This window comes from Osmia bicornis, chromosome 2, assembly GCF_907164935.1.
Source record: "Osmia bicornis bicornis chromosome 2, iOsmBic2.1, whole genome shotgun sequence".
In the NCBI taxonomy this organism is placed as follows: Eukaryota; Metazoa; Arthropoda; class Insecta; order Hymenoptera; family Megachilidae; genus Osmia; species Osmia bicornis.
Window position 1 is genome coordinate 13,152,990 of NC_060217.1, and position 18,731 is coordinate 13,171,720.

The 18,731-nt window shown below is 44.0% G+C and overlaps 1 protein-coding gene and 1 long non-coding RNA gene across 2 annotated transcripts in view; one reads left to right on the plus strand and one right to left on the minus strand.

Annotated features, from left to right (window-relative positions):
- The window catches only part of LOC114877166, a 171,816-nt gene that overhangs the window by 108,957 nt on the left and 44,128 nt on the right, over positions 1-18,731 (plus strand). The window lies entirely within an intron of this gene.
- LOC114877169 overlaps positions 13,918-18,731 on the minus strand; it is a 67,003-nt gene continuing 62,189 nt past the window's right edge. The window contains exon 3 of the long non-coding RNA XR_006830538.1: positions 13,918-14,685. This is a non-coding gene — a long non-coding RNA (uncharacterized LOC114877169). The remainder of the gene's footprint in view (positions 14,686-18,731) is intronic.

Genomic DNA, 18,731 nt, shown 5'->3' on the forward strand with positions numbered 1-18,731 from the left:
CGTTTTCCCAAATTTGGAGAACTGGAAATAGCCATGGGCGATCGACGATTAATCGAAGGCGCATTGTTATTCGCGCGGGAAAGAAAAGGTGAAAAATTATTGTAATTAGCGATACTCGGCCGCCGCTATTATCAGCGAGCAGAGACACATTAAACGAAACGAGAATATTAATCGAGGCGAATGAAAAGCGTTCGTGTTTCCGGGTTTTCTTCTTCGAAACCGAAAGAACAACTCGGTCGAACGATTTCTCTCGAGCAGCCTCCAGAGATACGGGTTATTCTACTGGGATTAATTTTCAACCTCCTGAAATTGCATTGTTTCGCTCGTTTGAAAAACCGTTCGTTTATACTAGTGTGCTCTCGAACTCTCGCGAATCTCTTGAAATTTTCGAGCGGTTCGTGAATTGAATAGCTGCGAACGTGCGCTGCAGATTAAGTTTCTCTTGCGCTTAATTTGTGGTTCGTTAACGAAGCGAACGATGACCCGGTTCGTGAAAATTTTCTCTCGAAGCATAAAAGAAGGCGAAAATTAAGTATATAAATTTGAACGAGCGAATAAGAGAAACATAAGATCGTATATCAAAGAATTTTGAAGGATCTTTCGCCAGAAGCAAAGCTCTTTCTCTCGCAATGTATCGAAAACTTTCTCGACTTTCCGAGTTTCGAAGAAAAGAAAGTACTTTCTCGGAGTCGACGATTCGTCGGTGTGAAATTCGATCGGTATGGGACTATGAACGATAACCCGCTGTCAAAATGTCAAAGAACTGGTTGCAAGGACCGGCGGAGTTCCGGTCGAACGGGATGGAAAGTCGAGGGGAATCGAGGAGCAGTTTCGAGGATGAATCCAAGTCGGTGAGGCTCGTGCGTTCGCATAAATCGCAAAGTTTACTCGGCACTGTGCGTCGTTCCCAGTGATTCATATCCATTTGGCGAGACGAGTCATATTTCGAAAACGAAACAGTCCATTTCCAGGCTCGAGACCCGTCGACGCGTGAGTTCACCCAGCGAAGCACCCACACGACCACCCGGAACCGCAGAAATGACGAAACACGAATTCGCTCTTGGCTAGCATACGAATAACCGGGAAGTGACTGCGGTTTCCGGACTGCGGGGATTAATAGCACACCGGAAGGAAACTATTTTTTTTTTCCTTTATTCGTGCGGTGAAAAACTGCCAGTACCATTTTCGCTCTTAACGCATCGACAATAGACGTAACCATGCTTAATACTGCACTCGATAATATAGGTTACACAGTTCAATTATCGTTTACGCCACGTGTTACTTACCATTCATTCTTGATATGTTATTTCTTATATTTTATTTAACGTTATCCATATTTTCCATTTAAGTACAGTTTTTTAAATTTATTATTCTTACCATCAACATTTTGGCCATTCAGCATTCAGTATTGACAGACGTTTTTTCGCGATGTTTTTTTTTTTTTGTTGGCACAAATTTCGGACGCATTTTTCTGGAAATTTCACTCGGACAGAAAAGCATTCGTTTCGGGAATCGAAACAACCGATTCGCATTTTTCGCATTTTTTCGCATTTGTCGAGGCGACAAAACGTAAATTTGTTCGCGCCGTGGAAAAATAACTGTAACGGTAGCTGCCAGCTAGAAATCGTTGGGAGTACCTGTTGCAAAAATGAAAATTGTTTTTTATACATCTCGGTGATGTTCAACGTACCTTGTATCGCCGCTGCTTTTCAAGCACCAGGAAATCTATGTTTTTAATTTATTTCCATCATTTTGTTGGTAGCAAAGATAAATCTAGGCCACGAAACGATTTATCGTTCCAAAATAAAATGGGCAAACAATTTCTACCTCAATGAAAACTGTAAAATGGAAAAAGAAATGGTAATCCTTTGTTTATTAATTGATTTTAATTCTATTCAGAGAAACATAAATGAAAACCATGACTTTGTAAAAAAAAAAAAAATAAAAATAAATAAATAAATCACCTTTCTCGTTGTTTTCGACGCGCAGTAAAATGCGAATACATAGCAACGAAAGTGGCTGCAATTTCGAACAACGGGACTGTAGGGTGTACCAAAAGGGCGCTACAGACTGCCAACAGGGTTAGAGTTCTGTTCTCTGACCAGAGATCAGTTCCGCTAGTTTACGAGTTTCTCCTCTCGAAGTGGTGAGGTTAAAGAGGAAATGTCAGGGGATGAGTGACACGCGGAAAGGGGTAAACGTGGGGCTCTCTCTCTCGAAGAGAAACATAAAAGAGCAAACGAAGGGTTAAGTAAACGAACAGAAATCAAACAATGAACAATGAATTATTTAATTTCTTTATTTCCATGTGGATACATCCAGGATATAAAACGTTTCAGGCGTGAAGCAAAAATGTGGGTTCTATTAAATGAAATTTCAATCGGATCTTTTTCTCCTTTCCTTTTCGTCTGATGCTCTTTTTTCACCGCCATGCGCCAGTGAACGAGCCACTGCTCCTTTATGGATTCGCGGGGACATGTATCGCGAGTACTCTCTAAATGCTCGCCCAATGCTATTTAATTACCCTTTCGTGCTGGTTTGGCGTGAAGTGGATGCTTCGAGCCTTCTAACGAATTTAAATGCCGTTTCGACGCGCTTTTCGCGCCGATCTCAATGATCCCTTCACCGTTCCGCTTCGAGCACTTTCTTTTTCCTCTTGTTAAACGACACGCGAGAGAAAAGAAAAAAGTTTTTCAAATAGCTTTGCACTTGAACGATTGAGAGGAAATTAGTTTATAACATCGAGTGCAAATGAAGACACGGTATTGGCACCGCAACCATCGCTATTACGATGTTTAATCTGAACCCGTAAAAATAAATTTCGACGCTGGACGCGCCACGGTTTGAATGACCGCGTTAAACGGGTTATCGTTTCGCGTAATTTTGCAAATATTTGCTCATCGATCACGCGGGGAGCACAGACTGTACGCGTCAATTAACATTTCCGTTCGTCTCCCGTTCGATACGCGCCGCTCTGCGCTGCTCCGCGCCGCGTGGCTAAAAACCTGTCTGAACCTCATTTTCCAAATGGAACTATTTCACAGCTTCATTTTGACTGGAACGAGGGTAGTAGGTGGAGGAAAGGGATGGGAAATGATAGGATGAATCGTTGGCAGAAAGAAGGAGCGACGTGGCGGAGGGTTTGAAAAATGAATGGTTCGTATTCAGGATGGAACGACCAAAAATTCGGGACCATTGAATATATACGCCATACTCTGAATTAAGTACGTTGAACGTTCAGCTGGTTGCCAGGCTTGCGAATATTTCGCTGGAAAAAGGAAGACGTATCCTTTCGAACGTTTCGTTCCTCTTCCGCGTAATTAGCACCGGTATCGCGCTGCTTTGGATCATTTCAAGCATTTTAAAACGGCGTCGAGTAATTAATCAACTTCCGCGAGTTTCTGTTCTGGCTTAATATTTTTGCGAATTTCGTTGGAAATAATATTTGTGCAATATTCGACGATAATCTAAATTAATCACGGTGTTTCCTCTGATTCCTTCGAATTGAAAAGCCGTACAAAAGCGACAAAGTTTCCTGGAAATTCATAGAACGCGCGGAGAGAGAGAGGAGAGGAGAGGAGAATACCATGGTTTTCCGAGCAAACGAATTTCCAAGCGGAATCGTCTGGCAAACGCGGAGCAGCCGAGCTTTTTTCCCGTGGCAGGTTCGTGGAGGTTGGAAAAAAAATCATAATCGCGCGAAATTTTTCGCGGTGGCAGACTTACGGGGGCGACGAGGAGAGGGTGTGGGGGTAAGCGTCGCGACGCCGGGAGCCGTGCAAATATTTGCGGAACCCCGGGAATCGCGTTTGCCGAAAGTTCGTTAGAGCCGGGCAGAAGGTGGATTTTCGAAGCGTAATTGCGAGAACAATAACGCGGCTGGTGCGTCCGCGAAATGAGCACGGTCTCGTTGTTTCTCTACCTCGCAGCGTCCCGACGCTTACTGAATAGCTGTTGAATTTTTGGTGAACATCGTTCCGCGCTGCGTCGTGGCTTCGTTTCTTTCTTCTGTCTTTGCTGTTGCAAAAGAAAGGAATGGAAGACAAAGGGAATGAAAAATTTACTCTTACGATTTTCAATCATATTTTCGTGTATTTCAATTTTTCTCACGATACAAGCGAAGAAAAGGAAAAATTTGCCCACTCATTAAACGGAACCGCAAAGGTCGGTGTATCGAGTTTCGATTACCAGCACGTATTCTAGTTTCGATTTTCAATTTCATCCTATCGAATAGCAATCAATCTATCGATTGTACTCGCAGCACGGTCTTGTTACATCGAACGTTCGTGTTTTCTAGCTAATCAGAAACAAGCAGCGATAGACGCGAACCGATCGACCGCGTGTATCGAACCGATCGAGCCGGTGCGCACGAAATTGCTCTGCAAACATCTTCCCGCGTCTCGCATGCAAATGTTCCTCTTCCTCTTCGCATTTCTAACCCCTTCGGGCTTCCATCCTGCCGAACAGTCCGTTCCCGTTGCAGCTTTCGCTAGCAAAAACGCTTTGCTCTCGATCCTTGAACAAACGAAACGAAACCAGGTAACGTAGCATCGAGATTCGAATCGAGACGCTTTTTAGTTACGCTTTTTTTTCCCCAAGTCAGTTCGCTTTTCGCTTCTTTAGCTTGTTTCTTGAGTCTAGAGTAATTGAAAATTTTGGTGCAAGTTCGACGTTGTCTAACTGGGGTCTTAATTGATTTAGCTCGCGGTGTTTTCCTCGGCCGCGAGTGGTTTTTAACTTAATAAAGGTTGCCTTTGATGCTGTGCATTATCGTAGAATTTCGTTATGTCCCGCTGCGGATGGTGTTACGCACGGAAGACGATGAACTTGACACACTTTATACGATGCTCGGTGTTCTAGAGTATCTGAAAATTTGTCGACAAGTTTTTCGTCGCTAATTAAGAGGATAATCGGAGGTGGAAGCGAGCAACGGGATCGTTGTTATGCCGGAGGAAACATGGTTTCCGCTCACACGGAGACTCGATCGCGTAACGAGCAATTCCCGATCAGAGGAGGGTTGCGCTCGAGGCGATGTCTATTCACCCGGTGCCTCTTCTCTCCTTCACTCTCGACGATGCGTTCGATCCTCACTCGTCCACAAGATCACTCTCGTCCGTCGGCTATACAAATTGGCCGAGCTCTGCGTCTCGTACCTTATTAGCTGACGATATGCGAACCACCCTTTATTTACCCTTCCTCCCTTTCGAGAAACAATGCCGGCGCACTCGGTGCGGTGCGTTTCGTGATCGATAGACGCGCACAGATCGTCGCTGGACAAAAGTCGCCTTGACGCGTGCTCGAAGCGAACGGAACCTGTTATCTCGACTGTCGTCCGGAGAACCTTTTCCAGCAGATCTGCTGGAAAAAAAAAAGGGCGCGACGACGAGTGGGTTGCGAGCAAAGAGAGCGAGAACGAAGGGGTGGCCGATGGCGAGGCCAGCTGGGACTTAATTAGTCAAAGCTCTTGCCAGCTTACTTGCGAGTGGCTCATTAGGGCCGATGTCGCGTCCCCGTAATTGGAACGCGCTTCGCGACTAATTATGCGAGCGAGTGCGACGCCCACGGTGAAATAAAGATTTTCGTTTCGAACTCGCTCGCATTCTATGGAATTTAGAAATACATCCGTCAGTTGTTCTATTTTCCTTTTCCACCCTCTGGCTCTTTTTCTTTTCTTTCGTCGTTGTTTCGTTCCGTTGCAGAGGAGAAGTCGATACACGAACTTACGTAATTAGGTTTCCTTGCGGGGATTGCCGTTTAATTCGACGTCCTGAGAGAAACCGAAACGGAGAAACACGAATAGGAGCTTGCCGAAGAAAGGAGATTCGGCGCGTTTAATTTTCTTCCAGTATTCTGTAACGACTCAATGTAGATTTACATTTGTTTTTCTCATGTCTTCTAATACGAGAAAAGAAAAAATGATGGAAAAACTGCAGCTTTAAGGTAGCAATTTGTCATCCGCGTAAACCCTTGGATATTGACCTTCAACGTCGACTGGCCAGCCTCGTCATCGAGTTCTTTAAGCCCGTTTTCACGGCCCGTAAAATTGCCTATCGACACCGGTATCCAACGTTATCCCTGCTGGCGGCCTTTAATTATTCCCAAACGGTTGCCTCGTATTTCATCGGGCGTCGAAGGTTGCCCCGTGGCTCTTTCGTCCGGAATCGTAGTTTGCCCTTCGCAAAAATCCATCGACCCGTGCAATTTTCCACGGTAAAGGTCAGCGCGGCTGCTCTCTAAGCTTCATTTTCTACCACATTTCTTGTAAACTTTTGTAAGACGCTGTATAACAATAGGAGGGTGAAAAAGCGTAATCTCGATCGAAATGAAATGGAATATATTCAAAGGGTATCCTTCGCGTGTATTAAGAAAAGTTGTATTTTCGCTTGAATACGAGGCAATGAGCTGTTAGAAAATGAAAGAAGGAAGCGAAAATCAGAACGGTTTAACGCGGACTGGTAAAGAAAGGTAAAGAAGAAAGTAATGGAACGGCGCGGCGCCAGATATCGTTGTCCAATATCGCGGAACGATGTTCGCGCGATTCCTCGCGGAATTTAAAGCCCCGCAAAACGGCACGACTCGAAAACTTGGGGAAAGACATCGTAACTCATAAACGCCGTTCCCGTATTTTACCGCCTACCCAGCTGGCAAGCAAAATAAAAACGACCGGCTAGTATTCTTTATTTCGTGCCCACTATTCCGTGAAATATTTAAGGTTCTCGTAAAAGGGATACACAGGAGAAATAGCTGGTGCAATAACGAAGACGAGTGCTACTTGAAGCATCCAGTTTATTTCCTAAACTGTTTACAACCTTCTGTTTAAATGTTCCAACATTTTTGCTCACTTAATATACACTGTGTTTCAACAATTTTTAATTAACTCGAAAAGCTCGATATCCTCACTTTCTTCTGCTTTTTTATTCAAATACTCGAAAGATATATTTTCAAGGGTGCTTTGCCCGATTTATCGCGAACACCGCAAATCACTCTGGATCACCTGCTGCGTTCACCCCATGAAATATCCTCCGTATCGACCTCCATCCCCATACGCCTTCGTTCTCCCTCGTCTTTTTTTTTTCACAAAATACGTCGTTCCAACGTCTTTCGTGAGATCCTTCCATCCAAAATGCCGGTACACCGAAAGCTTCGGATTACCGTTAACGAAACAATACAAGGGTTACCAACAGCAGCAGACAGTCTCCTCGTCCCTTTGTCCGAATCCCGAAAAGCTCGTCCTCCTCTTCCTTGTTCCATCAGCTTCCCCCCGTTTATCCCGCTTCTGCTATCGACTGGTTTGTAATAAAATACCGTACGAGCCCTTCCACGGATTATATTGCCCTTTCGCAAACCCCTCCGACGGGATATCTGGATTCTTCGAAGGATTCGAAGAACCTTGACGAGCGGCGTCGAGTTCGAGGGTGTGCAGGTATTCGGGATCGAATAGGCAGTTACCAAGGATTAATCGGTTAATTATCGAACCCTTAAGCAAGCCTTTTCGAAGCCTTTACACGATTGTTTTACCAATTGGGTTACGCGTTCTTTGAAATCAAACGCTTCCGAAGGAAAAGGATTCTGAAGGATTTCGAAATTGAATGCGAACCGGTAATTCGACATTAACGTTCGTCTAATTATTATCGTTGCTGTTATTACGGGAATATCATTACGGCAGCGTAATTATTAATACGCTGGTAGAGCGGTCAACGTTTTGCCGGTTAAATTGGACGTTTCGTAATTCTGTTTCCGTTATCATAATTATTATTATTGTTGTTGCGAATGTTTCGCGGAGGTTGAACGCGTGTTACAACCACGATACGAAGCGACGAGCCTGTATAATCAGACGTTTTCAGAGCCGCAAATCGTGACAATAATTATAATCGGTCGCTTCGACGACACGTGCCTCCTCTTGACGAACGATTGACATAATGCTTGTCCATTTTTTTTGTTGAAATACCGTATAGAGCTTGATTCGGGTTAAATTCCTGTTTGAAAAGTGCAAGAAGAGCGAGCACCAGGTCCGAGAGAAATATGAAAGACTGCAACGACGAAGGCGAACGCTCTGAGAGATGCAAATTCGAATGCCTGGACCGGAACGAGCGAGTATCCAGCCCGATTGTTCGCATCTCCAGGCGTTCCATTTTCCTGGGTTAGCTCGTGTTCGAGGCAACGCGAGTCGCATTTTCATCGGCTCCTCTCCGAAGCTATTCCTCCTGTCGCGTTTCTCAAATACATCGGCTTCTACGAATAATGCCCTCCTGTGTTCGACTACACGTTTGTAACAATTGCCATTGCGATGTACGTTGAGTCGAGTAAGTACGTATCGTTGAAAAGAATTTTAAATTTTACATATACTTTATTAAGAAACTTTCATCTGCTTTTTAAGCCACTTTGCTTACCCGGCAGAAGTCTGAGGCGGATTTATTGGCGAATGCGATATACGGTCGCTTTCGCCCGGTCTCTCTTTACGCGACGTGACAGTGCTTTAATAAATATCGTCGTAAGAACGCGGCAAGAGGCCGGGGTATACAAAGACAAAGAGGAGAAGTAGAGGAAGAATAGAAATGCACGGCTGGAAAAGGGGGTTGGAAGAGGAGAGGACGCTTCAGGGGATGAGATAAATTGAAAGAGCTCTCGAAGTTGTCAACCTCCACTGCTGGTCACCCTCTACCGCCCTCATCTTACTCTTTATTTCTCCTTTTCTCCTCTTTTTTTTCCTTTTCTTCTTTCTCTCCTCTGTATAAACACAGCCGCGTTGACGTTGCTCCACTGATTTTATCCGACTGAAAGAAGAAAAAAGAAAAATGAAGAAAGGTAAAGGGGATAGTTCTTGTAACTGTTTAATAATTGTTGTAAATTATCGAGATGCTGATTATAATGGTGATTTGAAAAAATATGAGGATTGAAGTAGTTGGCTTTAAACGGGTTTCAAAGCCAGGAGCCATCGCACGCGTCGAGGTTCGCGCGTTCGGTTATTTATTTATTTATTCAGGACGCTTCGAACGCTCGTCGCTTCATGAATACAATATTAGACGGTTTTGCGGCTGCGGTTCCGTGCAATCCACGGGAAACTTCTCTTCTTCCTGTCGGACTTGGTGTATACGAAAAGGAGGAGGAGGAGGAGAATAAGAGGGAGACGGGAGCTGGTGCACCTGTTTGTATCAAGTTGAAGGTAGTGCCGCTTATAATCCAGTCTCTTTCGAGGAGGCGACCTCGAGAGTCTTAAATCGCGTTTCTTTCAAAGAATCCTGCAACTTTGCGACAGAAGCGAGACTGTTCTTCCCGAATATTGGAAATGAAATAAAGAAAGGGCATTAGAAATAAAATGGTTGTGTACGTTTACCTTGCCCCCAGGGTGAAGCTTGTATCGAGAAACGTAAATCCAGCGACGAGACGTTAAGTAAAAGGTAAAATATAGCCAGCGATATATTTACGGGAACGTAGAGGGTGGCAGATTAAAGCCAGGTGGTGGAGTATAATCAATAGGTTCGAATTGTCTGGCGTGACAGGGTCGCGATATCGGAAACCTGCCAAGTTTCGTTACTCGTATCTTCGACTGTACCATTTTCTCTCTTCCTTTTATGTAATCTTTTGTATTTTCTTATCTATAATACAATAGGATAGCATAAAATTCGCGACGGTACGAGTAAACCGAAAGTATCTATAGAATAAAAGGTAAGAATTTATCGATGATTTGAAAAGTCGCGTTATTTTCCGCATCACACGACGGCTCGACGCGAGACGTCCGCTTTTGTAAGCGTAAAGTCAGCTTTTCGAGATATTCGCAACAGTTGACGGCGAAGAAGCGCGAAGAATCGTTTGGGTAAAGAAAAGAAGCGTCGGAACCGGGCCGCTTCCATCCTGTTTCCGGCCGTGCCGACGCGGAAACGCAATTTTCTCTTGCCTCCCTGCCTTTCCACCTTCCCTCCACTTTCTCGTTATACTTCATTCTGAAACTCTATGAATTCTGCAGTGTCTTCCATGGGTTTTATGGTGATTTCGAACTGGAAAGCCGCAAATCTGCCAGTAATTTTGATGAATGAATAACGAACGAACGAGTTTGAACAGAGTAGACGCTTGTAATCGCGTCGTTTCGCTTTTCCACACCTTGATTTCGCTTTTCTGCCAAGCATCCTCGAAATTTACATCCTCTATTTTCTTTTTTCAATTACTTAGTAATTATAACAAACTTGCGGTACCAATCTCATAGTAATCAATCTGTTAAACGTCGAATATTCTAAACGAAGGGAAAATCGAGCTGAAAAGTGTGCCGTCTGCAAAGGGTTAATTAATTTCCTGATCGTCCAGAGAGCCGGTACGACTGTAAAGGAGGTTCTCGATAAAAGTTGAACGGAACGAGAGAATTGCGATCAACTAGCGGACAACTATGAGGGTAGAAAGGATTTCAGTATGCCGTTAAACTATCCTCGGGGGCAGATGACGCAAGAAGAATTTTCATTATGCCGCACCAAATACAATCGGTGCGGCAATCAGGCCGCTTCACCCTCGGTTTAAACTCGTTTCGAGGGTCAATAAAGAGGATCTCTCTCTCTCTCTCCCTCATCGTTCCTTCTCTTTCACCAGGAAAACCAGCGACCAGCAACCAGTCTCCGGCGACCCTTTCGTGCCCTTTGCCGGCTAAATCGTGAAACTTGTTTCCGTTAATGCCCTGACGACCGCGTGGATCCACTCGAATCGGCCTTTTACAAATTGAACGCGACGCGACGTCCGCGAGAATCACCGGCCAACTCGTTATTATGCTGAACGTTCGAGTTTCGTCACGAGCATCCTTGTGTAATCAAGCATCAGCCTTTTATTCGAGAATACAACGAACATTTTGATCTTCAGTGCCTAGTAAATCGTTAGTAAATCGTGTTTCTGCTTCGCGACTCTATCTATTATTTAACGACGGAACGTGTTCCTTTGCTCTTTTCGCTTTTCTCCACGGTCCTCTCTTTTCCATCAGAGAACGAGAATAGCGCAAGAACATCGGGACATGTCAGATCGCCAACCATTGTGATCCGGATCAATACGAACGTACGGGTCGCAGCTTTATCGAGACAGACGAGAGTCGAGCCGAGGATGAAAAAGTACCGTATCAACGTTATACAGTGCCCTGGATTATTCCCGGGCCCTTTGAAGCGCCAATCAATTATGCACAGCGAATGGAAGCACCGAGACCTTCTTTTTTTCTTTGCTTCCTTTGTTCGCTATCTTCCTTCTGCCATCCTGTTGCTCTCTTTTACCCGCCCCCCCTTTTTCACAGATTTTGTTATCTTCTTCTCTTTGCTATTCTTACGCCGTTAAGTTCAATCGTGTGTTAAATTTATCATACATTGGAAAAAGGTTATCTCGCGAGGACACCTTTCACTCTGACAAAAGTTACAGAATTTGTTCAATAGATACACTTTTTAAAATACTTACCATGTATAATCAAACTGACTGCAGATACAAAGATATTAGACGTGCTTTTCTTCTCGATGGATCATGATTTTCAGAGTTCCAGATACCCCCATTTTTTTTTTTTTTTTTTTTTTTTTTTACGTGGAGGAAATCTTCGAAAAGACACCTCCAGCCCCCCTGGGGAGGGGCCGGAGGTAGTGTGGGATTTTTACCCACTAAAACCACCACGGTGGCCTGCACTATGGCGGCAGGGAGGGTTTTTTGACCCTCCACCATGTGCCAAACACCGCCGACATCGGGGGCCACACCCGATGCCGGCACTTCTCGGGCCGCGTGCAGTGGAGACCGGGGCCCCAGCCCCGGGCCCCTACGGAGTTCCTTTACATCTCTGCATCCCTTATATCCCTGCATTCTTTTCATCCCTACATTCTTTTCATCCCTACATTCCTTACACCTCTTCATCCCTTAAATCCCTACATTCCTTACACCTCTTCATCCCTTAAATCCCTACACTCTTTTCATCCCTACATTCCTTACATCTCTGCATCCCTTATAATAAATATATTATAAAGACTGCTTCGAGTAAAGGTAAGTTAGTTCCTTTTCTCGCCACCAGAGGGCGCTGATTCGACATCGAGATTTTAGTTCACATTTTTGCCGCCAGAGGGCCAGAAATGGAGCAAGATTTAGTTCCTTTTTCCGACACCAGGGGGCGCTGATTCGACATCGAGATTTTAGTTCACATTTTTGCCGCCAGAGGGCCAGAAATTGAGCAAGATTTAGTTCCTTTTTTCGACACCAGGGGGCGCTGATTCGACATCGAGATTTTAGTTCACATTTTTGCCGCTAGAGGGCCAGAAATCGAGCAAGATTTAGTTCCTTTTTTCGCCACCAGAGGGCGCTGATTGGACATCGAGATTTTAGTTCACATTTTTGCCGCTAGAGGGCCAAAATTTTGGCATGATTTAGTTCCTTTTCTCGCCGCCAGAGGGCGCGAAATTTCGACGTCGAATCAGCGCCCTCTGGTGGCGAAAAGTGGAACTAAATTTGTATAAAATTACAGGCCTTATCGCTGCAGAATGCAGGAATATAAGTGATACGAGGATGTAAAGGATACATGCATGTAAGGGATGCAGGGATGTAAGGGATGTTGGGATATAAAGAAGGCAGGAATGTGAGGAATGCAGAGATGTAAGGGATGTAGAGATGTGAGGAATGCAGCGATGTAAGGGAAGCAGAGATGTAAGGGATGCAGAGATGTAAGGAATGTAGGGATGAAAAGAATGCAGGGATGTAAGGAATGTCGGGATGTAAGGGATAAAGAGATGTAAGGAATGTAGGGATATAAGGGATGAAGCGATGTAAGGAATGTAGGAATGGAAAGAATGTATTTATGAAAAGAATGTAGGGATGTTTAATTCTGCAGAAATTTTTTAGTTGAAATTTTGAACTAGTTGAAAGAACTAGAGAAATAGAGTTTTTGGATTGAAATAGTTTGTGTCAACACTCACTCTGAAACTTTGTACGAGTGTTGTTACACGAAATAAAGCTTCCTGTTTGCCCAGCAATTTCTCTGAGCGATCGATTTCCTCTAGAAATTCGAAGTCTGCTTGAAAAGCGAGTGTAGCACCACTTCATCGATATTATTTTCCTATTCCCGTCCATTTATACGCCCTCCACTTTGCCTCTTCGTGTTCCCACTGATTCGACCAGGAACCTGTTCCCTTGAATAACAAATGTTTTTTCGGAGGGGGTGCCAACACCGTTTTAACCCTCCCTCCCCTTTGCATGCGCGCTCACTCTCTCTCTTACACAATGACGTTTCTCTCCGCTCACGTAGTTGCGTGAGAGAAAAAAAACACCAGAAGGGTGATTGGGGTTTGCGAGTGGGAGAGAGAGGAAAGAGAAACACACTGGGAATGAATAAAATTGGAGACTTGGAATATTTCGCCCTTGGGAACAGTGGCCATTTTACGCGCCATTTCAATCCGTGACGTCGTCATCGAGAGAACGAACAACCCCCGCTGAACGGCTGGGAACATTTTCGATTTTTTTTTTTTTTCTCCACACCCTAACCCTGCCTGTTCTTCCAATCTTCATGCTCGTTTTTCCTCCTGTCGAAATTGAAGCGTCGATTATCGACCACCTCTTTCCAGAGGATCAATTTATTCGCCGATTTTACCTCACGCTTTTCGTTTCGAAGGAATTTCTGTAAGGTAAAGCGAAAATTTGAAAGTAAACACTTTAAAGGCTGCTGTCACCTATTCATGAATTTAGAACGTGTATATGTTATGTTATTATTCATCAACTTCATTTATATTTGTTGTAGTAACTCCTGGAAGTACTGTGCAAAATTTATTAGGCATAAATCTATCAAGAGTCTGATATCTTTTTCGAACTATCGAGACGGATGAACCCTGTATATAACGGTAGCTCGACAAAAATGGTACGTTGAAATTTTTGTGATAAAAATCGTTTCATGCATTGGTAAGTAATATTTAATGAAGTTGTTTGTAATTCAGGAAATGAAAATCTGGTAGAAGCTGAAATTAAATTCCAACTATCATTGTCTGTGAAAAGCGTAGAAACACAGAGGAACGAAAACTAGGATAACCAGGAAAGGATAGATCCACGCGATGACAACGTCGATCTCGGGAAACACGATTGTACAGCGTGGAAAAGAACAATTGATAAAGGGACAGCTAACGAAACAATAGAAAATTGAGAAATAATCGGAACACAAAAGAACATCGAAATAGATAGAGAACTGAAAAAAAAAATGGATTAAGTGAGAACAGAGAGAGGAGAGCAGCAAAGCGTACGGAATATAGTATGGGCAAAAAGTGGCGGAAAGAAAGGGCACACAAAGGGATAAAAAAATATTTAAAAAAAAAAACAGAAAGAGAGCGAGAGAAATCGACGAGTTCGATGGAAGAGGAGAGGACGTTCGAGTGAGGGGGTGTGAAAGGGTGAGAAGGGGCAAAGCTGCAAGCGCAGCAATATCAACTTTCGTCCTCGTAAAACTTTCCAACGCTGACGGCTGACAGCTGTCAATGACGAGTATAGACGAGGAGGAGGAAGGCGAGAGTAAAGGGATGGTCGCGGTTTTCCACTCTTTGCTCCACCCTTCTCCTTCCCTGCGCGTCTACCTTGCGTCCCGACGACTGTCAAAGTGTCAAGGATCCACGACGCTATTCTTCTCTTGGCTAGACTGACAATAATTCACTTGGCGTCCCGAAGATTTCCACGTAGGCTCCGTTTTCTTCGCTGTCCGTCTGCCAGCGTCGCTAGCTACCGATAAAAAGATAATGGATCACTGGTGACGCTGTGGATCGTCTTGCAGAAGAACGGGATCGTTTGCTGTTGGCTCGTTTTAACCTCGCGAGAACATGGCCTGGCCAATCGAAACATCGTTTCGTCTGATGAAAGACTATACCCCGGGGAGAAATTAGCAGGATCGCTTTCTCGGATCTTTGAATTACCTTTTTCTTTTAAAGTTACAAACGAAATTGTAAATTGTACCAATGCGACTGCATATAAAAATAAATTGTATATTACCCTAGATTCGAATCGAATTCTTTGACAAATTAAACCTACCTTGTCGAATAAACCTCGTTGCGTCGTTGTTACCCCCGGGGGAGAAAACGTCAGATAACGGTGGGATTTTACAAAATCAACGGGGATTTTTGCACCATGCTGGAATGACAGAGAATACCGGAAAAACGCGCGTAAAATCGGTGGACGATCGAAATCGATACCCGTTGATTGCCGAATTCGTTAACCCTTTTGAAAAGCTCGGGCATAGAGAGGAGCGGAGAGGGCGGAGGGAAACAGGAAGTAAAGGGATGCGACACCGTGGGTACAATGTTGCAGGGTTTGCCGTGTGTTGTCGGCCGTCTCTTCTCTCACACCCGGTTTTCTGGCCCGATTCGCGTCGCATCGCGTCGCATCGCGTCGCGTCGCGTCGTTCTCGATGCCATGCCGGAAATAAAAGTGCCGACGAGTCGGCCGCTTGTAATGGTTAATAGTTACTTGTACCGAGTATTTCGAGCCGGCTTCGAATCCGAAGCTCGTTGCAACGCGTTTTCCACGGGAAAGAGCTTTTGTCCGATGGACAAAGGCGAGCTTCGATGGTATTTGATCGAACGCGAATATCGGGATTGTTTAAATACTCTTACGATCGGTTGTACAAATGTTCGTTCGACGGGCAAGGTCTTTTTTCGACAGAGAAATCGTGGTTCGCGATCACACAGATTTCACTGCAACTTGACACCCGATAAGCATACGTTCTATTCTTTAATTTCCCATAAATCTAGTTGTCCAACTTTCCTCTCGCGATACACAGATTAAGTGTACTCGGTGGCGCGTGGATTTATCCAAGTGAAAATTCTTTCAACAAACTAGCCGGTGGAGAATGGTCCCCACAGGAGCATGGTTGATGTTACTTTTCTTTCTGATAAATCACATGTATTAGGCTCGGTTTATAGGGAAACTTTTGGTCGTCTGTATCAACGCGGTTATTCCCAATGGGAGCAGATCCAGTTACTTAATCTCGCACGGCCATTCGTATCGGCGAATATTTCATTCGTGCCTGCTAAATCTCCCTTTTCTATCGCCAATAGCTATTCGCACCTATTTTCCCAAGTGATTTTGCATTTCCATGCTAATTACACGATGTATCGCGTTACGAAACCGAATCACGATCCCAAGATTTGCGATGGCGGAACGCGATGTTTCTCTTTAATTCAATTTCCAATGTCTCGCTGGGATACGCGAGAAATATCGACGCGATGAATATGAACTGTCATTGGTGGAAAATGTAAATGTTTCCTCGTTGCTTTTGAATATTTCACTGACGTTTTACCGCTGCGTTCGAGTTACCTGAACCGTACCTTTGCAGTTTTATTGTTGTTTCCCTGGCTTAGGTCTCTAACTAAGCGTAAACCTGGATGAAATTTAATTCGACAACTTTTGAATTTAGTAGAAAAAAGAGGAAAACGTTCGTTTCATCCGTTTTAAATAAAATAAATCAAATTAAGCAATAAAACTCCATAGATGGTCGTTTAATATCGCGTTTAATTCGAGCGTGTAAAGCAGTGGCGAGCGACGGACTGGTATGTGCACGCGTGTATGGCAGAGTTAACGCGTTAAATAATTTATAATCGGTCCAAGTCGTTCGCGTGACTGGCGTTTGTACTTATCAGCAGATCACACAGGCCGGGTTACGAACGCTGTCGAAACATGCGATTTATCTAGTCACCGATTCGACAAGTATCGCGAATTCGATGACGCTGATCGAATTCAATGATGCTCGTTCGAGCAGAAAACGCGCCACCAATCGACATTTCCGCTTTGGTTATAATGCCACGGAATATACCACCGCGCGATCTATGATACACTTCCAAAGTAGAAAAGATGAAACTTCGTTTAATTAACGTGTTAATAATCGTTTGACGAGGAACGAATTATTCGCTCTTAACGATAAACAATGAAACTTTGCGAAGGACAAGGTAACTAATATAATCTTCCTCTGTAATACCGAAACATGTGGATCTAAAGGCTTTTTGCCCAGCAAAGGATCTATTCGATGTTACTAATTAGCTGTTTCTAATTAGCGTAATTCAACTCGCTTCCTACGGTTGGTTAATTTGAACGGGTCGATTCAAATGTTGCTGAATAAATCAGATGGCTAAACGCAAACACTAAAACTCTTGAATTCAATCATTGTATCCATTGTATGATAATTCGAAATTGAGCCAATTGCAAATAGAATCGCTAATTACAAGGATATTTTTACGATACCGAAAGCAGCCGGTTTGTTGTATCTTTGCATCGGTTTAATATCGTGCGATAGGAAAGCGTGCCGCGTTAAATTTCTGCCATTAGTTCGATTTCAATCGTAGAATGGCGGAAGGGTGAAGAGAGAGGAGCCGTCATACCTTCCACAAACAGGAATTCATCCGGGAGATTGTATACTATCTGACGATTCGATCTGCACTATTCAAATCGACGCGGCTCGCCTCGAATCTCCCACGGGACGCGACCAGCCTCCATTGTCATCTCGAACTTACGGACTAACGATGTTGCCGCTGATAATTGCTCGCATGATGGAGCTCGATAATACCCTACCCGTCTATCGATATTGAAAACAATTTATCGATCAAATGATGCGAGCCGCATTCATGGTTCTTGAAAGCACTGCTTTCACACGACTCTGCAAACTCCACCACCTTTCATTCTAGAAACACGGCGAAGCGTAAGAGGAAATTTCGCAAGATATTCAACAGTTATTTCGAGGATTTTCCGCGATACCGAACCAAAGATTGATCGACAAAGTGGAAGAAAAATGAGCGGTGCTCGGCCACGAAAGATCGCGTGCCAGTCGTCTTAATCAAGAAATTTCGGGGCCGGCCACGTGAGCCGCGCACCCCACCCGGCAAACCAGGGTTGAAACAGGCTCTATTTTGTCGTGGGCCATTTCTGGGGTAAATTACAGCCACGCAGGAGTCGTTACGGCTGCTTGAATACCGGTGAAATGGATTGTGCCAGGGATAAAGAATGAAAAATTACCGCTGCCGTTGTATCGCGTGTATTGTTCGACCGTTTTCTAGAAACCCGAAGAAAAATGACGGAAAATTGCGTTTTTCGTTAACGCCCGCCTGACGTTGTCTGTGTAATTAAAATTTATTGAAAATTTCAACGGTCTTGATTTATTTCCATCTTATGGATGTTCAGGAATAAAAGCTGAAAACAGTGAATCTTTTCGTATAGCCCAATGAATTATGAACGCGGTATCTACTTAACGGAACTTTTTCTAATCATCGCCGTTATTATTCTTGTCGCTACATATTATGCTTATTATCATTGTCCAATTGGAGAACGCGGCCCATTTCCGGGAAGACATATTGCCACCGAGGGATCGTTATTCGCGAGTAGAATGGGCCAAGGGAAGCCGGCTACCCTGGTAAGGAGGACGGAGAAAAGTAACGACTCGTTCGTGAGAATAAACTCCGCGTAATTTTGCGTTTCTCAAATTCTCACTACTTATTTGCTATACGATTAGAAGGAATATCCAGTTGATCCATCAAGTGTTGAATAATTAATAGTTTGAGCTAAAGAGGATTACAGTAGATTACATCATAGATATACGAGACGCAATCGTTGATCCATAATCGATCCGCAAAGATCTATCGTAATCCTCTTTACAGCAACCACTAATTATCCAACACCAAATAGGTTACAAGATATTTCACCTGACACGAACGTTCCTATCTGTGAATACGATTGAATTGCTTGAAAAGCCGGGAAAAAGAGAGCATCGAGCATCTCCCATAGCC